General features: G+C 49.4%; 1 protein-coding gene across 20 annotated transcripts in view; it reads left to right on the forward strand.

Annotated features, from left to right (window-relative positions):
- Window positions 1–17,133: 17,133 nt before the first annotated feature.
- Window positions 17,134–18,047, forward strand: part of ATG7 (autophagy related 7) — a 114,094-nt gene continuing 113,180 nt past the window's right edge. For 16 of the 20 annotated variants that reach the window (XR_010474969.1, XR_010474970.1, XR_010474971.1 and 13 more), the window contains exon 1: window positions 17,134–17,256. The gene's annotated coding sequence lies outside the window, so the exon portion shown is untranslated. Of the gene's footprint in view, window positions 17,289–17,475; window positions 17,752–18,047 lie in introns of those variants that run through there. The other 4 variants (XM_065074820.1, XM_065074815.1, XR_010474966.1 and 1 more) reach the window with 4 other exon arrangements.

An 18,047-nucleotide genomic window follows, 5' to 3' on the forward strand; every position in this document is an offset into this window, starting at 1 on the left:
TTCTCCCTGCTCATGTAGGAAGAACCACAGTGAACCTCTTTTTGTGGGCTGCCTCTGTCCTCTCTCTCGAGATTGGAAACGCCTTTTCCTAATAGCTGAAACATAGGTTTGTGCAGGTCGTGAATGGTAGGTGTCTTCTCTGAGTTCTTTGATTTCCTGCAACAGCTTTTCAAACCGGTCATCAGATTTTTCACACAGTTTCTCTACAGCAGAGACACAAGCCCGTAGAGAACCAGCAAGGCTGTCCTCAAAGTTCTGAAGCTGCTCAATCACTTCATTAATCTCTTGTAGACCTCCAGCTGACCAGACCATTCCTGCCAATGACTTAGCATATGCAGGGGGTGCACTTTGTACAAATCTGCGCCACAGAGATCGTGTACAATTGATTCTATCTGGGTCTGTCCCCTCTTGGTTGTCTGATCCAAAATAGATTATCTCTCGCACAGCTAATTCTCTCAGGAACTGAATACCTCTCTCCACAGTATTCCATTTCCCTAATTTGGATATACAATCTTCCTTGTAGGGAAATCTTACTTTCATAGCTGCCAGGAGTCGGGACCAGAGACTAGTGGCATTAGACTCTCTTGAAATTGCCCTATCAATGGTGGAATCTCTTGACAGAGATCCCAGCTGCCTGGCTTCACCACCTTCCAGTTTAATTGTTTCTGTCCCATTGTCCCAGCATTGGAGCAGCCAGGTTAAAATATTCTCACCTTCACGACGACTAAAGTCTTTTTGCAGATCTCTCAGTTCACCTGGAGAAAAGGACCGAGTGGTGGTCACTTCATCTCCTCCCTGTCCTGATGGTGCACCTTGAGTTGATATTGGCCCTGTGCCATCATCTGCTGCACGAGTAGTCTTTCTAGTGACTTTCTTACAACCAGCAACTGATGCTGATATGGGTTCACCATCATTTGATTTATTTCCAGAGTCTAAATGACTGTCACAGTGGTTACAGCAGCAACAGTGCCCAGTGTGTGAAGAAGGGGGGGCTGCCTTGTTAGCCTTTGAGGCTGGAGAAGTAATGTTATCTGCAGCGACCTTGGCAGAGGAACTCTGCGGAGGAGCTGTAGCTTCAGCCTGCGAAGCCGCCGTTGGGGGGGCAGTGGCTGCAGCGGCAGCTTTTGCTGTTTTGCTCTTTCTCGAGCGGCTCGGAGTGCTTTTTGCTAAAGCTTCCGAAGACGCACCGCAAATCTCAGGACAACAAAGAGACGCAAACCTCCTGTTGAACGCCATTTCTCTTAACAGAAGCACAAACTGACACACATTCAGCAAACCAGATAACACCATCACAGTTCTATCAAAACTCCAAGGATATTCAAAGCTCTCTAAAACATTTGCGAACTGTCCTAGCGAAAAAACGAAAGTATTGTTAGTCAGCCTTTCTAAAGATTCGCTCGACCAATTAGCAAACACAGAGCCGTACTGCTCTTTAATCTCTCCTGGAGGCTTTTCAAGGTAAAGCAGAAGCGAGTAGAAATTCATTAGCGGCTGCAGTATAATGAAATAAACCAGTGACAAACCACACAGTATCATCATGATCATTGTCCAGTTCCTTGTTGTTATATAATGAATACTTCGATTTAAAAAGAAAGCCCAACACAGATATGGAATCAGTGAGCACAATGTAGAAAATAACTGATACAACTTATGCCATAACATCTTTAAATCAGTGTAATTCACTTTGCCTTAATACAACTAAATAATATCCAAAGCAAATGGACGCGCAAGTATCACAACTCTATGAGTTGGCACCGTGCCAAGAAAACTGAAAGGTACGTCAGAGCAGTAGAAAAGCCAAAAATCTTCAAATTTACCCCTTTCTCGTGCCCCACGTTGGGCGCCAATTATCTGTCGAGGGTTAAGATTGTGGGGTGACAATAAAACCCTGGCAGATGTATTGTTAACCCCCTCTCCCCCCCCCCCCCCCCCACTTCCCCCTCCCTCTTCCCCCTTTGCACTAAGGAGAGGCAATTGGGAGGAAAAGAAGCACAGAGTGAAGAGAGTTGGAAAATATTAAAGATGTTTTACTAATGCTACTAATAAGAATAGAGAAAATAATACAAAATATACAAAACCAATCTTGAAAGTCTCAGCAACTGCAGAGCCGGCAACCAAAGTCCTGGATTAGACTCCGCAGCCAATCGGAGCTGGATTCACATACACTAGGGCTCAGTTCGCAGGGACGACTAGCAAGGTCCTCTCCTAATGTCGGCCATAAGCAGAAGGGAAAAGGGAAAAAGCACAAAGGGCCGAGATCCTCGTGATCTCCAACTTTTATATGAAGTATTCACGTGAATGGAATGTTATACCCAGTTGGTCAGTTTCTTGGTCTCTTTCTTCTCGTCGCCCCTCTCGCGAGATGTCCATCTGTGCTTATCATTAAGTTTGCATTCCATTGATAGGTTTACCAAAACATGTGTCTGGTGCTCCAGGAAAATGCAGTTAATATGAAGGCTTTAGCTGACAGGCAAAATTCACTGAAAGAGAAACTTGTTTTTAACAAAACCAGGACAGCCACAAACCCCATTAGACAGCGTGTGTGTCCCAAACACCATTGGACAGTCTATGTGTCTACAAAACCCAATGAACAGCTTGCATGTCACAAACCCATTGGCAGCGTGTGTGTGTGTCACAGTCCCCATTGGACAGCGTGTGTGTCACAAACCCCAATGGATAACATGTGTGTGTCACAAATCCTGTTGGACAGCATGTGTGTCACAAACCCCCCTGGAAAGTGTGTGTGTCACAAAACCCATTGGACAGCGTGTGTGTGTAACAATCCCCATTGGACAGAGTGTGTGTGACAAACTACATTGGACAGCGTCTGTTTCACAACCCCCACTGGACAGAGTGTGTGGGTCACAAACCCCAATGGACAGCCTGTGTGTCACAAAACCCCCTGGACAGTGTGTGTGTCACAAACCCCTTTTGACAGCGTGTGTGTCACAAACAACATTGGACAGCGTTTGTGTGTCACAAACCCCAATAGACAGTGTGTGTGTGTCACAATCCCCATTTGAGAATGTGTGTGTTGCAAACCCCCCTGGACAGTGTGTGTGTCACAAAACCCATTGGGCAGCATGCGTGTCACAAACAACATTGGACAGTGTGTATGTGTCAAAATCCCCACTGGACAGTGTCTGTGTGTGTCACAAACCCCTTTGGACAGAGTGTGCGTCACAAACCCCATTGGTAAGCATGCGTGTCACTAACCCCACTGGACAGCGTGTGTGACACAAACACCTCTAGAGAGCCTCTGTGTCACAAAACCCACTGGACAGTGTGTGTGTAACAAACCCCATTGGTCAGCGTGTGTGTCACAAACACCCCTAGAGAGTCTCTGTATCACAAACCCCATTGGACAGTGTGTGTGTCACAAACCCCATTGACAGCGTGTGCTACACAATCCCCCCTGGATAGTGTGTGTGTTACAAACCCCATTGGACAGTATGTGTGTCAGAAACCCCCCTGGACAGTGTGTGTGTCACTGTTCCCATTGGACAGCGTGTGTGTCACAAACCCCATTGGACCTTGTGTCTGTCGCAAACCGCAACGGAGAGTGTTTGTGTCCCAAACCCCATTGGACAGTGTGTGTGTAAAAAACCGCGTTGGAAAGGATGTGTGTCACAAACCCCATTAGACAGTATTTGTGTCACAAACCCCATTGGACAGCGTGTCTGTGTCAAAAACCCCATTGTACAGCGTATGTGTCACAATCCCCTTTGGACAGCATTTGTGTCACAAACCTCATTGGACAGCGTGTGTGTCACAAACCCCATTTACAGCGTGTGTGTCAGAAACCCCATTGGACCGTGTGTGTGTCACAAACCCCACTGGACAGAGTGTGTGTCACAACGCCCATTGTACAGAGTCTGTGTGTCAAATACCCCATTGGACACAGTGTGTGTCAGAAACCCAATTGGACAGGGTGTGTGTCACAAACCCCATTGGACAGCATCTGTGTTACAAACCCCACTGGCCAGTGTGTGTGCCACATACCCCCCTGCACTGTGTGTGTGTGTCACAAACCCCATTGGACAGCATCCGTGTCACAAACTACATTGGACAGCGTGTGTGTCGCAGACACCATTGGACCTTGTGTGTGTCACAATCCCCATTGGACAGTGTGTGTGTCAAAAACGCCGTTGGACTGACTGTGTGTTACAAACCCCCCTGTACAGTCTGTGTGTCACAATCCCCATTGGACAGTGTGTGTTTTATAAACCCTATTGGACAGAGAGTTTGTCACAAACCACACTGGACAGCGTTTGTGTCTCCAACCCCATTGGACAGCGTATGTGTTACAAACCCCATTGGACAGTGTGTGTGTCACAAGCCCCCTGGACAGCGTGTGTGTCACAAACCCCATTTACAGCGTGTGTGTCACAAACCCCATTGGAAAGTGTGTGTGTCACAAACCCCACTGGACAACGTGTGTGTCACAAACCCTATTTAAGATTGTGTTTGTTACAAAGCCCACTGGACAGCGTGTGTGTCATGAACCCTATTGGACATTGTGTGTGTCACAAACCACTCCGGACAGTGTGTGTGTCACAAAACACCCTGGCCAGTGTGTGTGTTACAAAACCCATTGGGCAGCCTGTGTGTGTCACAATCCCCACTGGACAGAGTGTGTTTGACAAATACAATTGGACAGTGTGTGTGTCTCAAATTCCACTTGACAGTGTGTCACAAACGCCATTGGATAGCGTGTCACAATCCCCATTGGACAGTGTGTGTTTTATAAACCCTATTGGACAGAGAGTTTGTCACAAACCACACTGGACAGCGTTTGTGTCTCCAAACCCATTGGACAGCGTATGTGTTACAAACCCCATTGGACAGTGTGTGTGACACAAACCGCATTGGACAGCATGTTTGTGTCACAATCCCCACTGGAGAGATTGTGTGTGTCAAACCTCATTGGACAGCGTGTGTGTCACAAACCCCACTTGCAGCGTGTGTGTCACTAATCCCATTGGAAAGTGTGTGTGTCACAAACCCCATTGGACAGAGTGGGTGTCACAAACCCCATTGGACAGTGTGTGTGTCACAAACCCCCCTGGACAGTGTGTGTGTTACAAACACCATTTGACAGCGTGGGTGTCAGAAATCCAACCAGAAAATGTTTGTGTCACAAACCCCATTGGATAGTGTGTTTGTGTCACAAACCCCTTTGGACAGCGTATGTGTCACAATCCCCATTGGACAGCATTTGTGTCACATACCCCATTCGACAGTCTGTGTGTAACAAACTCCACTGGACAGCGTGTGTATCACAAATCACTTTGGACAGCGTGTGTGTGTCATAAACCCCATTGGACAGTGTGAGTGTCACAAAGCCCATTGGACAGTGTGTGTTTCACAAACACCATTGGACAGTGTGTGTGTGTCACAAACCCCATTTGACAGCGTGTGTGTCACGAACCCCATTGGACAGCGTGTGTGTCACAAGGCCCATTGTACAGATTGTTTGTGTCACAAACCCCCTGTACAATGTGTGTGTAACAAACCCCATTGGAAAGCGTGTGTGTCACAAACCCCATTGGACAGCGTGTGTGTCACAAACCCCATAGGATACCATGTGTGTGTCACAAACCCCTCTGGAAAGTGTGTGTGTCACAAATCCCATTGGACAGCGTGTGTGTGTCACAAACCCCATTGGAGTGTGTGTGTGTCACAAACCCCATTGGACAGCGTGTGTGTCACAATCCCCATTGGACAGAGTGTGTGTGACAAACCGCATTGGACAGCATGCGTGTCACGAAGTCCATTGGACAGCATGGGTGTGTCACAATCCCCATTGGATAGCATGTGTGTCATTAACACATTGGATAGTGTGTGTGTCATAAACCCCATTGGACAGCGTGTGTGTCACAAACACCATTGGACAGCGTGTGTGTCAAAAGTACCATTGGACAGAGTGTGTGTCACAATCCCCATTGGACAGTTTGTCGGTCACAAAAACCATTCGACAGTGTGTGTGTGTCACAATCCCAGTTGCACAGCGTGTGTGTCACAAAACCTATTGGACAGTGTGTGTGTCACAAACCCCTTTGGACAGTGTGTGTGTCACAAACCCCATTGGACAGCGTGTGTGTCACAAACACTATTGTACAGCGTGTGTGTCACAAAACCTATTGGACAGTGTGTGTGTCACAAACCCCATTGGACAGAGTTTGTGTCACGAACCCCATTGGACAGTGTGTGTCACAATCCCCATTGCACAGCGTTGGACAGAGTCCCCATTGGACAGAGTGTGTGTGACAAACCCCGTTGGATAAATTGTGTGTCACAAACCCCTTTGGACAGAGTGTTTGTGAGAAACCCCACTGTACAGTGTATGTGTCACAAACCCCATTGGACAGTGTGTGTGTCACAAACTGGCATGGACATTGTGTGTGTCACAATCCCCATTGGTGAGCGTGTGTGTCACAATCCCCATTGGACAGCGTGTGTGTCACACGCCACATTGCACAGAGTGTGAGTGTCACACACACCATTGGACAGCGTGTGTATCATAAATCCCATTGGACAGTGTGTGTGTCACAAACCCCTTTGGACAGTGTGTGTGTCACAAACCCCATTGGAGAGCATGCATCTCACGAACACAACTGGACAGCGTACGTGTGTCACAATACCAATTGCACAGTGTGTGTGTCACAAAACCGATTGGACAGCGTGTGTGTCACAACCCCCATTGGAGACCGTGTGTGTCAGAAACCCACCTGGACAGTGTGTTTCGCAAATCCCATTGGACAGCGTGTGTGTCACAAACCTCATTGAACAGCCTCTGTGTGTCAGAAACCCCCCTGGTCACTGTGTGTGTCACAAACCCCATTGGACAGCGTGTGTGTGTCACAAACCCCATTGGACAGCATGTGTGTCACAAATCCCTTTGGACAGTGTGTGTGTGTCACAAACCCCATTGGACAGAATGTGTGTCACGAAACCCATTGGACAGCGTGTGTGTCACAAGCCCATTGGACAGAGTGTGTGTGTCACAAACCCCATTCTACAGCGTGTGTGTCACAATCCCAATTGGACAGCGTGTGTGTAAAAAAACCCATTGGACAGTGTGTGTGTCACAAACCCCATTGGACAGCCTGTGTGTCACAAACAGCATTGCACAGAGTGTGTGTGACAAACCCCATTGGACAGTGTGTGTCACAATCCCCATTGGACAGAGTGTGTGGACAAAACCCATTGGTCAGTGTCTGTGTCACAGACACCCCTGGACAGTGTGTGTGTCACAAACCCCATTGGAGAGAGTGAGTGTGTCACAAACCCCGCTGGACAGTGTGTGTGTCACAAACCCCATTGGACAGAGTGTGTGTTTCACATACGCCATTGGACAGCTTGTGTGTGTCACAATCCCCGTTGGAAAGAGTGTGAGTCACAAACCCCATTGGACAGCGTGTGTGTGTCACAAACCCCATTAGACAGAGTGTGTGTCACAAACCCCATTGGACAGCGTGTGTGTCACAATCCCCATTGGACAGCGTTTGTGTGCTACAAACCCCATTGGACAGTGTGTGTCGCAATCCCCATTCGACAGAGTGTGTTTTAAAAACCCATGGGACCGTGTGTGTGTCACAAAGCCCCCTGGACAGTGTGTCTGTTCACAAAACCCATTGGACAGCGTGTGCATCACAAACCGCATTGGACAGTGTGTGTGACACAAACTGGCATGGACATTGTGTGTGTCACAAACCCACATTCGGGAGCGTGTGTGTCACAATACCCATTGGACAGCGTGTTTGTCACAAACGCGTTTAAACAGTGTGTGTGTCACAAACCCCATTGGATAGCGTGTGTGTGTCACAAACACTATTGGATAGTGTGTTGTGTCACAAAACCCACTGGATAGCATGCGTGTTCACAAACCCATGGGACATTGTGTGTGTAACAAACCCCATTGGACATCGTTAGTGTGTCACAAACCCCATAAGAAATTGTGTGTCACAAACCCCATTGGATAGCGGGTTTGTCACAATCCCCATTGGACAGCGTGTGTGTCACAAACCCCATTGGACAGAGTGTGTGTGACAAACCCCGTTGGATAGAGTGTGTGTCACAAACCCCATTGGACAGAGTGTTTGTGAGAAACCCCACTGTATAGTGTATGTGTCACAAATCCCATTGGACAGATTGTGTGTTTCACAAACCCCAGAGGACAGCGTGTGTTTCGCAAGAACCATTGAACAGAGTGTGTGTGTAACAAACCCCATTGGACAGAGTGCGTGTCACAATCCCCATTGGACAGCGTGTGTGTCATAAATCCCATTGGACAGTGTGTGTGTGTCACAAACCCCATTGGAGAGCATGCATCTCACGAACACAACTGGACAGCGTGTGTGTGTCACAATACCAATTGCACAGTGTGTGTGTCACAAAACCGATTGGACAGCGTGTGTGTCACAACCCCCATTGGAGAGCATGTGTGTCAGAAACCTACCTGGACAGTGTGTTTCGCAAATCCCATTGGACAGCGTGTGTGTCACAAACCCCATTGACAGCCTCTGTGTGTCAGAAACCCCCCTGGTCACTGTGTGTGTCACAAACCCCATTGGAAAGCGTGTGTGTGTCACACACACCATTGGACAGCGTGTGTGTCATAACCTCATTGGACATTGTTTGTGTGTCACAAACCCCATTGGACAGCATGTGTGTCACAAATCCCTTTGGACAGTGTGTGTGTGTCACAATCCCCATTGGACAGAGTGTGTGTCACGAAACCCATTGGACAGCGTGTGTGTCACAAGCCCATTGGACAGAGTGTGTGTGTCACAAACCCCATTCTACAGTGTGTGTGTCACAATCCCAATTGGACAGCGTGTGTGTAAAAAAACCCATTGGACAGCCTGTGTGTCACAAACAGCATTGCACAGAGTGTGTGTGACAAACCCCATTGGACAGTGTGTGTCACAATCCCCATTGGACAGAGTGTGTGGACAAAACCCATTGGTCAGTGCCTGTGTCACAGACACCCCTGGACAGTGTGTGTGTCACAAACCCCATTGGAGAGAGTGAGTGTGTCACAAACCCCATTGGAGAGAGTGTGTGTGTCACATACGCCATAGGACAGCTTGTGTGTGTCACAATCCCCGTTGGAAAGAGTGTGAGTCACAAACCCCATCGGACAGCGTGTGTGTGTCACAAACCCCATTAGACAGAGTGTGTGTCACAAACCCCATTGGACAGTGTGTGTGTCACAATCCCCATTGGACGGCGTGTGTGTCACAAACACCATTGGACAGCGTGTGTGTCACAATCCCCATTGTACACCGTGTGTGTCACAAAACCCATTGGACAGTTTGTGTGTCACAATCCCCATTGGACAGTTTGTGTGTCACAAACACCCCTGGAAATTGTGAGTGTCACAAACTGCTCTGCTCAGCCTGTGTGTCAAAAACACCCCTGGAGAGTCTCTGTGTCACTAACCCCATTAGACAGCGTGTGTATCACAATCCCCGTTGGACAGTTTGTGTGTCACAAACCCCATTCGACAGCGTGAGTGTGTCACAATCCAAATTGAACAGTGTGTGTGTCACAAACCCCATTGGAAAGTGTGTGTGTCACAAACACCCCTGGAGTGTCTCTGAGTCACAAATCGCTTTGGACAGCGTGTGTGTCACAAACCTCATTGGACAGTGTGGGTGTCACAAACCCCATTGGAAAGTGTGTGTGTCACAAACCCCACTGGACAGAGTGTGTGACACAAACCCCATTAGAAAGTGTGTATGTCAGTAACCCCATTGGACAGAGTGTGTGTGTCAGAAACCCTACTAGACAGTGTGTGTGTCACAAACCCCATTGGACAGTGTGTGTGTCACAAACCCCATTTGACAGCGTGTGTGTCACAAACACCAATGGACAGTGGGTGTGTGTCACAAACCCCATTATACAGTGTGTGTGTCACAAACCCCATTGGATAGTGTGTGTGTGTCACAAACACTATTTTACAGCGTGTGTGTCACAAACACCACTGGACAGAGTGTGTGTGTCAGAAACCCCACTTGAAATTTTGTCTGTCACAAACCCCATCGGACAGTGTGTTTGCACAATCCCATTGGATAGCGTGTGTGTGTCATAAACCCTATTGGACAGCATGTGTGTCACAAACGCCACTGGACAGCGTGTGTGTCACGAACCGCATGGACCCAGTGTGTGGGGTGTGTCACAAATACTCCTGGACTGTGTGTGTGTGTCTCAAACCCTATTGGACAGCATGCATCTCACAAACCCCATGTGACAGCGTGTGTGTGTTACAATCCCCATTGGACAGCGTATCTGTCACAAACCCCGTTGGGCAGTGTGTGTATCACAAACCCCTTTACGCATCGTGTGTATGTCACAATACCCAATGGACAGTGTGTGTGTCACAAACCGTCCTGGACATATTGTGTGTCACAATCCCCATTGGACAGCGTGTGTTTCACAAACCCCATTGTACAGTGTGTGTGTCACAATCCCAATTGCACAGTGTGTGTTTCACAAACCCGATTGGACAGTGTGTGTCACAAACCACCCCGGAAAGCGTGTGTGTCATAATCCCCATTGGACACCGTGTGTGTCACAAAACCATTGGACAGTGTGTGTCACAATCCTCATTGGACAGCGTGTGTGTCACAATCCCCATTGGACAGTTTGTGTGTCACAAACTCCGTTCAACAGCGTGCATGTGTCACAATCCCAATTGCACAGTGTGTGTGTCACAAACCCCATTGGAATGTGTGTGTCACAAACCCTATTGGACAGCATGTTTTTGCCACAAACCCCATTGGACAGAGTGTGTGTGACAAACCCCATTGGACAGTGTGTGTGTCACAACCACCCCTGGAAATTGTGAATGTCACAAACTGCTCTGGTCAGCCTGTGTGTCAAAAACACCCCTGGAGAGTCTCTGTGTCACTAACCCCATTAGACAGCGTGTGTATCACAATCCCCGTTGGACAGTTTGTGTGTCACAAACCCCATTCGACAGCGTGTGTGTGTCACAATCCCAATTGCACAGTGTGTGTGTCACAAACCCCATTGGACAGTGTGTGCGTGTCAGAAACACTACTGGACAGTGTGTGTGTCACAAACCCCACTGGACAATGTGTGTGTTACAAACCCCATTTGACAGCGTTTGTGTCACAAACACTATTGGACAGCATGTGAGTATCACAAACCCCATCAGAGAGTGTGTGTCTCACAATACCCAATGGACAGCATGTGTGTCACAAATCCCATTGGATAGCGTGTGTGTGTCACAAACCCTATTTTACAGCGTGTGTCTCACAAACCCCACTGGACAGCCTGTGTGTCAGAAACCCCATTGGATAGCATGCATCTCACAAACGCCATGGGACGGCGTGTGTGTGTTACTATCCACATTGGACACCGTGTCTTTCACAAACACCGTTGGGCAGTGTGTTTATCACAAACCCCATTGCGTATCGTATGTGTGTCACAATATCCATTGGACAGTGTGTTGTCACAAACCCCTCTGGAAAGCTTGTGTTTTTCACAAACACCCCTGGAGAGTCTCTGTGTCACAAATCGCATTGGACAGTGTGTATCTCACAAACTCACCTGGACAGCGTGTGTGTGTCACAATCCCCATTGGACAGTGCGTGTCTGTCACAAATCCCGTTGGACAGAGTGTGTGTCACAAACCCCATTACACAGTGTGTGTGTCGCAAACCTCCATGGACAGTGTGTGTGTCACAAACCCCATTGGACAGAGTGTGTGCGTCACAAACCCCATTGTATAGCGTGTGTGTCACAAACCCCCCTGGACAGTGTGTATGTCAGAAAACACATTGGACAGTGTGTGTGTGTCAAAATCCCCATTGGACAGTGTGTGTGTGTCACAAACCCAATTGGACAGTGTGTGTGTAACAAACCCCCTGGACAGTGTGAGTGTCACAATCCCCACTGGACAGCGTGTGTGTCACAAACCCCTTTGGACAGAGTGTGTGTGTCACAATCCCTACTGGGCAGCATGCGTGTCACAAACCCCATTGGAAAGAGTGTGTGTGTCACAATCCCCATTGGACAGCGTGTGTGTCACAACCCACAATGGACAGATTGTGTGTGCCACAAACCCCATTGGACAGTGCGTGTGTGTCACAATCCCCATTGGACAGCGTGTGTGTCACAAACACCACTGGACAGTCTGTGTGTCTACAAAGCCACCTGAACAGCTCGCGTGTCACAAACAACATTGGACAACGTGTGTGTGTCTCAAACCCCATTGGATAGAATGTGTGTGCCACAAACCCTATTGGACAGTGTGCGTGTCACAAACCCCATTGGACAGAGTGTGTATGTCACAAACCCCTTTGGACAGAGTGTGTGTGTCACAATCCCTACTGGGCAGCATGCGTGTCACAAACCCCATTAGAAAGAGTGTGTGTGTCACAATCCCCATTGGACAGCGTGTGTGTCACAACCCCCAATGGACAGATTGTGTGTGCCACAAACCCCATTGGACAGTGCGTGTGTGTCACAATCCCCATTGGACAGCGTGTGTGTCACAAACACCGCTGGACAGTCTGTGTGTCTACAAAACCAACTGAACAGCTCGCGTGTCACAAACAACATTGGACAACGTGTGTGTGTCTCAAACCCCATTGGATAGAATGTGTGTGCCACAAACCCTATTGGACAGTGTGCGTGTCACAAACCCCATTGGACAGAGTGTGTGTGTCACAAACCCCATTGTATAGCGTGTGTGACACAAACCCCCCTGGACAGTTTGTGTGTCACAAAACGCATTGGACAGTGTGTGTGTGTCACAAACCCCATTGGACAGTGTGTGTGTAACAAACCCCCTGGACAGTGTGAGTGTCACAGTATCACAGAATCACAGAATCACAGAATGACTGGGTTGGAAAAGACCTCAGAGATCATCCAGTCCAACCCTTGGTCCAACTCTAGTCCGTTTACTAGATCATGGCACTAAGTGCCATGTCCAATCTCAGTTTAAAAACCTCTAGGGACGGCGAGTCCACTACCTCCCCGGGCAGGCCATTCCAATGCCTGATCACTCTCTCTGTAAAGAATTTATTTCTAATATCCAGCCTAAATTTCCCCTGGTAGAGTTTAAGCCCATGTCCCCTTGTCCTATTGCTGACTGCCTGGGAGAAGAGACCAATCCCCACCTGGCTATAACTTCCCTTCAGGTAGTTATAGAGAGTGATGAGGTCACCTCTAAGCCTCCTCTTCTCCAGACTAAACAACCCCAGCTCCCTCAGCCTCTCCCCATAGGTCTTATGTTCAAGTCCCTTCACCAGTCGTGTTGCTCTTCTCTGGACCCGCCCCAGCACTTCAATGTCTTTCCTGAACTGAGGGGCCCAGAACTGAACACAATACTCCAGGTGTGGCCTCACCAATGCAGAGTACAGGGGAAGGATCACTGCCCTTGTCCTGCTGACCACGCTGTTTTTGATACAGGACAGGATCCCATTGGCCTTCTTGGCCACCTGGGCACACTGTTGGCTCATGTTGAGCTTCCTGTCAATTAGCACCCCCAGGTCCCTTTCTGTCTGACTGCTCTCCAGCCACTCTGCACCCAGCCTGTAGCGCTGCAGGGGGTTGTTGTGACCGAAGTGCAGCACCCGGCACTTGGTCTTATTGAACTTCATCCCATTGGAATCAGCCCATTTTTCCAGTCTATCCAGATCCCTCTGCAGAGCCCTCCTGCCTTCCAGCAGGTCGACACTCCCTCCCAGTTTGGTGTCATCAGCAAATTTGCTGATGATGGTCTCAATCCCCTCATCTAAATCATCAATAAAGATGTTAAACAGAACTGGACCCAACACTGACCCCTGGGGACACCACTAGTGACTGGCCGCCAGCTGGATGCAGCCCCATTCACCAGCACTCTCTGGGCCCGGCCCTCCAGCCAGTTCTTAACCCAGCGTAGAGTACACTTGTCCAAGCCATGGGCTACCAGCTTTTGCAAGAGTATATTATGGGAGACAGTGTCAAAGGCCTTGCTGAAGTCCAGATAGACCACATCCACAGCTTTCCCCTCATCCACCAGGTGAGTCACCTGATCATAAAAGGAGATCAGGTTGGTCAGACAGGACCTGCCCCTCCTAAACCCATGCTGGCTGGGTCTGATCCCTTGTCCATCCTGAAGGTGCTGTGTGATTCCATTCAGGATGATCTGCTCCATAACCCTGCCAGGCACCGAGGTCAGGCTGACAGGCCTGCAGTTGCCAGGGTCAGCTCTGCAGCCCTTTTTGTGGACTGGGGTAACATTGGCCAGTTTCCAATCATATGGGACCTCCCCAGTGAGCCAGGACTGTTGGGAGATGATGGAGAGCGGCTTGGCAAGTTCTTCTGCTAGCTCCCTCATCACCCTAGGATGGATCTCATCTGGTCCCATAGACTTGTGAGGATCCAGACGGCTCAGTAAATCACCAACTATTTCCTCCTGGAATACAAGGGGCCTATTTGGCTTCCTATCTCTGTCAACCACCTCCAGAGATGAGTTGTCCTGAGGGCCACCTGTCTTACTGGTAAAAACTGAGGCAAAGTAGGTATTAAGTACCTCAGCTTTCTCCTCATCTTTGTTAACTATATTTCCCTCAGAGTCCAACAGAGAATGGAGGTTTTCCTTGCCCCTTCTTTTGTTATTAACATATTTGAAGAAGGACTTTTTATTATCCCTGACAGAATTGGCCAAATTAACTTCAAATTGCACTTTTGTTTCCCTGATTTTTTTTCTGCATGATCTAGCTATTTCCATAAATTCTTCATAAGTAGCCAGCCCTTTTTTCCACAGTCGGTAAAGTCTTTTTATTTCTGATTTCATTCAGAATCTCCCTGTTTAGCCAAGCCGGTTGTCTTCCCCGCCGGCCAGCCTTTCGGCACACTGGTATAGCCTGTTCCTGTGCACTCAAAACCACCTGCTTGAAGCATGTCCAACCCTCCTGGGCCCCCTTGTTTTTAAGCATTGTTTCCCAGGGTATGCTCTGAACTAAACTTCTGAATAGGCAAAAATCTGCCCTCCGGAAGTCCAGCGTAGAGGTTTTGTTAATGGTTCTCCCTGCATCTCTGAGTATTGAAAATTCTATTATTTCATGGTCGCTATGCCCCAGGCGGCCTCCAACCACTACATCTCCCACCAGCCCTTCTCTGTTTGTAAACAGTAGGTCTAGCGGGGTCTTGCCCCTGGTGGGCTCATTTACCAGCTGATGAAGGAAATTGTCCTCTATACACTCTAGGAACTTCCTAGACTGCCTCTTCTGTGCAGTATTGAGCTCCCAGCAGATATCCGGCAGGTTAAAGTCACCCACAAGAACAAGGGCCGTCGATTTTGAGACATCTGCCAGCTGCTTGTAGAATAATTCATCTCCTTCATCGTCCTGGTTGGGCGGTCTATAACAGACACCCATGAGGACGTCAGCCTCGTTGGACTTCCCCCTGATTCTGGTCCACAGGCACTCAACCTTGTCACTGCTGACCTCAAGTTTAACAGAGTCGAGTGACTCTCTAACATATAAAGCCACCCCTCCACCTCTCCTACCCTGCCTGTCTTTTCTGAAGAGCTTGTAGCCACACATAGCAGCACTCCAGTCATATGAGTCATCCCACCATGTTTCTGTGATGGCAACTATGTCATAGCTTTCCTGCTGCACGATGGCTTCCAGCTCCTCTTGTTTGTTGCCCATACTGCGTGCATTAGTGTACATGCACTTCAAGTGGGCTGCTGATTTCACTCTTAATTCAGGCTTTCCATCCTTAGGCTGATCTTTGGAGAGCCCAGTTTCAATCCCTTCCCCCTTCAAACCTAGTTTAAAGCCCTCCTGATCAGCCCTGCCAACTTACGGGCTATAGTCCTCTTGCTCTCCCTAGAAGGATGAAGCCCATCTGATTTGAGGAGACTGGGTACCACGGAGCTTGCCCCATGGTCAAAAAACCCAAAATTTTGACGGTCACACCAATCCTTAAGCCACCTGTTGATGAGATGGGCTTTTCTGCTCCTCTCTTTATTTAGTTCCTCATCCATCCCAGCTAGCACAGGAACTGAGGCAATTATCACCTGTGCCCCTGTCCCATGAACTGACCGACCCAGTGCTTTAAAGTCCTTTATAATTATCTTGATACTTCTTCTGTTGATGTCCTCGCTGCCAGCTTGGACTACTAACAGGGGATAGTAGTCTGAGGGCTGAATCAGCTCCGGAAGTCTTCTATTAATGTCCCTCACCCTGGCCCCAGGAAGGCAGCAGACCTCCCTGTGGGATGGGTCTGGGCGACATATAGGGCCCTCTGTTCCCCTCAGAAGAGAGTCGCCGACTACTACCACTCTTCTTTTTTTTTTTCCTCTTACAGCTGCAGTTGTGATTCTTTTTGTAGATGAGGTCCATCCAGAGGGCTCTCCAGGTGGATCTTCTTGGCTGTCCTCTGCCTGATTTTCAGGGTCCAGGGCCTCATATCTATTTGTTAGGGGCACCAAGGGTGGTGATGGGGTTCGAGAGAGGGTTCTTTTACCTCTCCGGTCAGGGACCATCATTTAGGTATGTATTTTACTGGTTAGAATTCAATTAACTACTCCCTGAATACTTTTTTTTACCAGAACATCAGGACCACAGAACCACAGGATGGTTGGGGTTGGAAGGGACCTCTGGAGATCATCTAGTGCAACCGACCTGCTAAAGCAGGGTCACCAGAGCAGATTGCACAGGACTGTGTCCAGGCGGGTTGGAATGTCTGCACAGAAGGAGACTCCACAGCCTCCCTGGGCAGCCTGGGCCAGGCTCTGCCACCCTCAAAGTAAAGAAGTTTTTCCTCGTATTCACATGGAATCTCCTATGCTTCAGTCTGTGCCCATTGCCCCTCGTCACATTCAAGCCAGCGCGCCCTTGCGGAGATTCACGCAGCAGTCACAACCACGGTGCAGTTTTTAGTCTGTACCGCTTCGTTTTTCACTGAGGCCGCGAGTGGTGGAGCGATCGTACCTCACGCTGCCTGCGCCCCCACCACACACAGCGACACCTGTGAGAGTGGGGGGCCGGGGGACGCGCGCCGCCGCAGGGCAGCCGGCAGCAGTCGAAGCCCGGCGCCCGCGGGAGCCCGCCCCATCCCGGCTGACAGAACCGCCCGCCTGAGGCGGAGCCAACCGGCCTGCGCCGCCCGCGTCACTACGGCCGCCTCGTGCCGCACGCCTCCCTTCCCGTCACGCGGCAGAGGCGGGATGACGTCACTTGGCCGGGCAGCGGGTGGTGCAGGAAGTGCCGAGCGGCGCAGCTGGTGAGCGGGGCGGGTGTCTCGTGCTCCCTCAGGTGTCCCTCGGGCTGCGTTCCCCGGGTCCTTTCCCGCCCTCCGAATCGCTGTGCCCTGCTCTCCGGGTCGCTGTGCCCGGCCCGCCGCGGGCTGCCGGGCGGGAAAGCCTTGGGAGGGCAGCGGGGGCTGCAGTCACGAAGGGCGGGCGGGGGCCGCCCCGTGTGGCGCGGCCGGGCGGCCTGGGCGGCCCCGCGGCGGGAGCAGCCGCCGGGAGCAGCCGCCGGGAGCTGGCGGAGCAGGTTGGCCCCAGGTGCCGGAGCGGCCTTTCCGAGTCGGGGAGGTTAGAAATAGGGCAGACTTTCCTTGCCCCCAAAATAGGTTTGGCGAGGGACGTTTCGCCAAGAAGCAGCTTTTCTGGAGAGACAGCGGTAGGAAATAATAATTTTCTCTGGCACCGACATGTGGAGGAGGTCTTCAAAACACTCAACTCTGGACCACAGAATGAAGTTTTATAAAAAAGCTGTAGGTTTTATGGGATTGTGTGAATTTGGTTTAAAACCTGTAGCTTCATGATAGTTTTAAATGCCATTAAGCTGCTCATCGTACTTTTACGACAGATTGTGTCTGTCAAGGGGAAGACAAATATTAAAAGTTACAGTGTGTTTTTCATTTCAAACATTCCTATAGTATAATAACATTACTGTAGTATAGTATTAGGTACAGTAATAATGAAAATAAGTAGGATGTTTAAATTAATTCCTGGTGGTTGCTTTCAGGCTGGTATTTACTCTTGGGTACCGTCAGCTGGCTTCTTGGTC

The sequence above is a fragment of the Columba livia genome, chromosome 10, assembly GCF_036013475.1.
Source record: "Columba livia isolate bColLiv1 breed racing homer chromosome 10, bColLiv1.pat.W.v2, whole genome shotgun sequence".
NCBI classification, from domain to species: Eukaryota; Metazoa; Chordata; class Aves; order Columbiformes; family Columbidae; genus Columba; species Columba livia.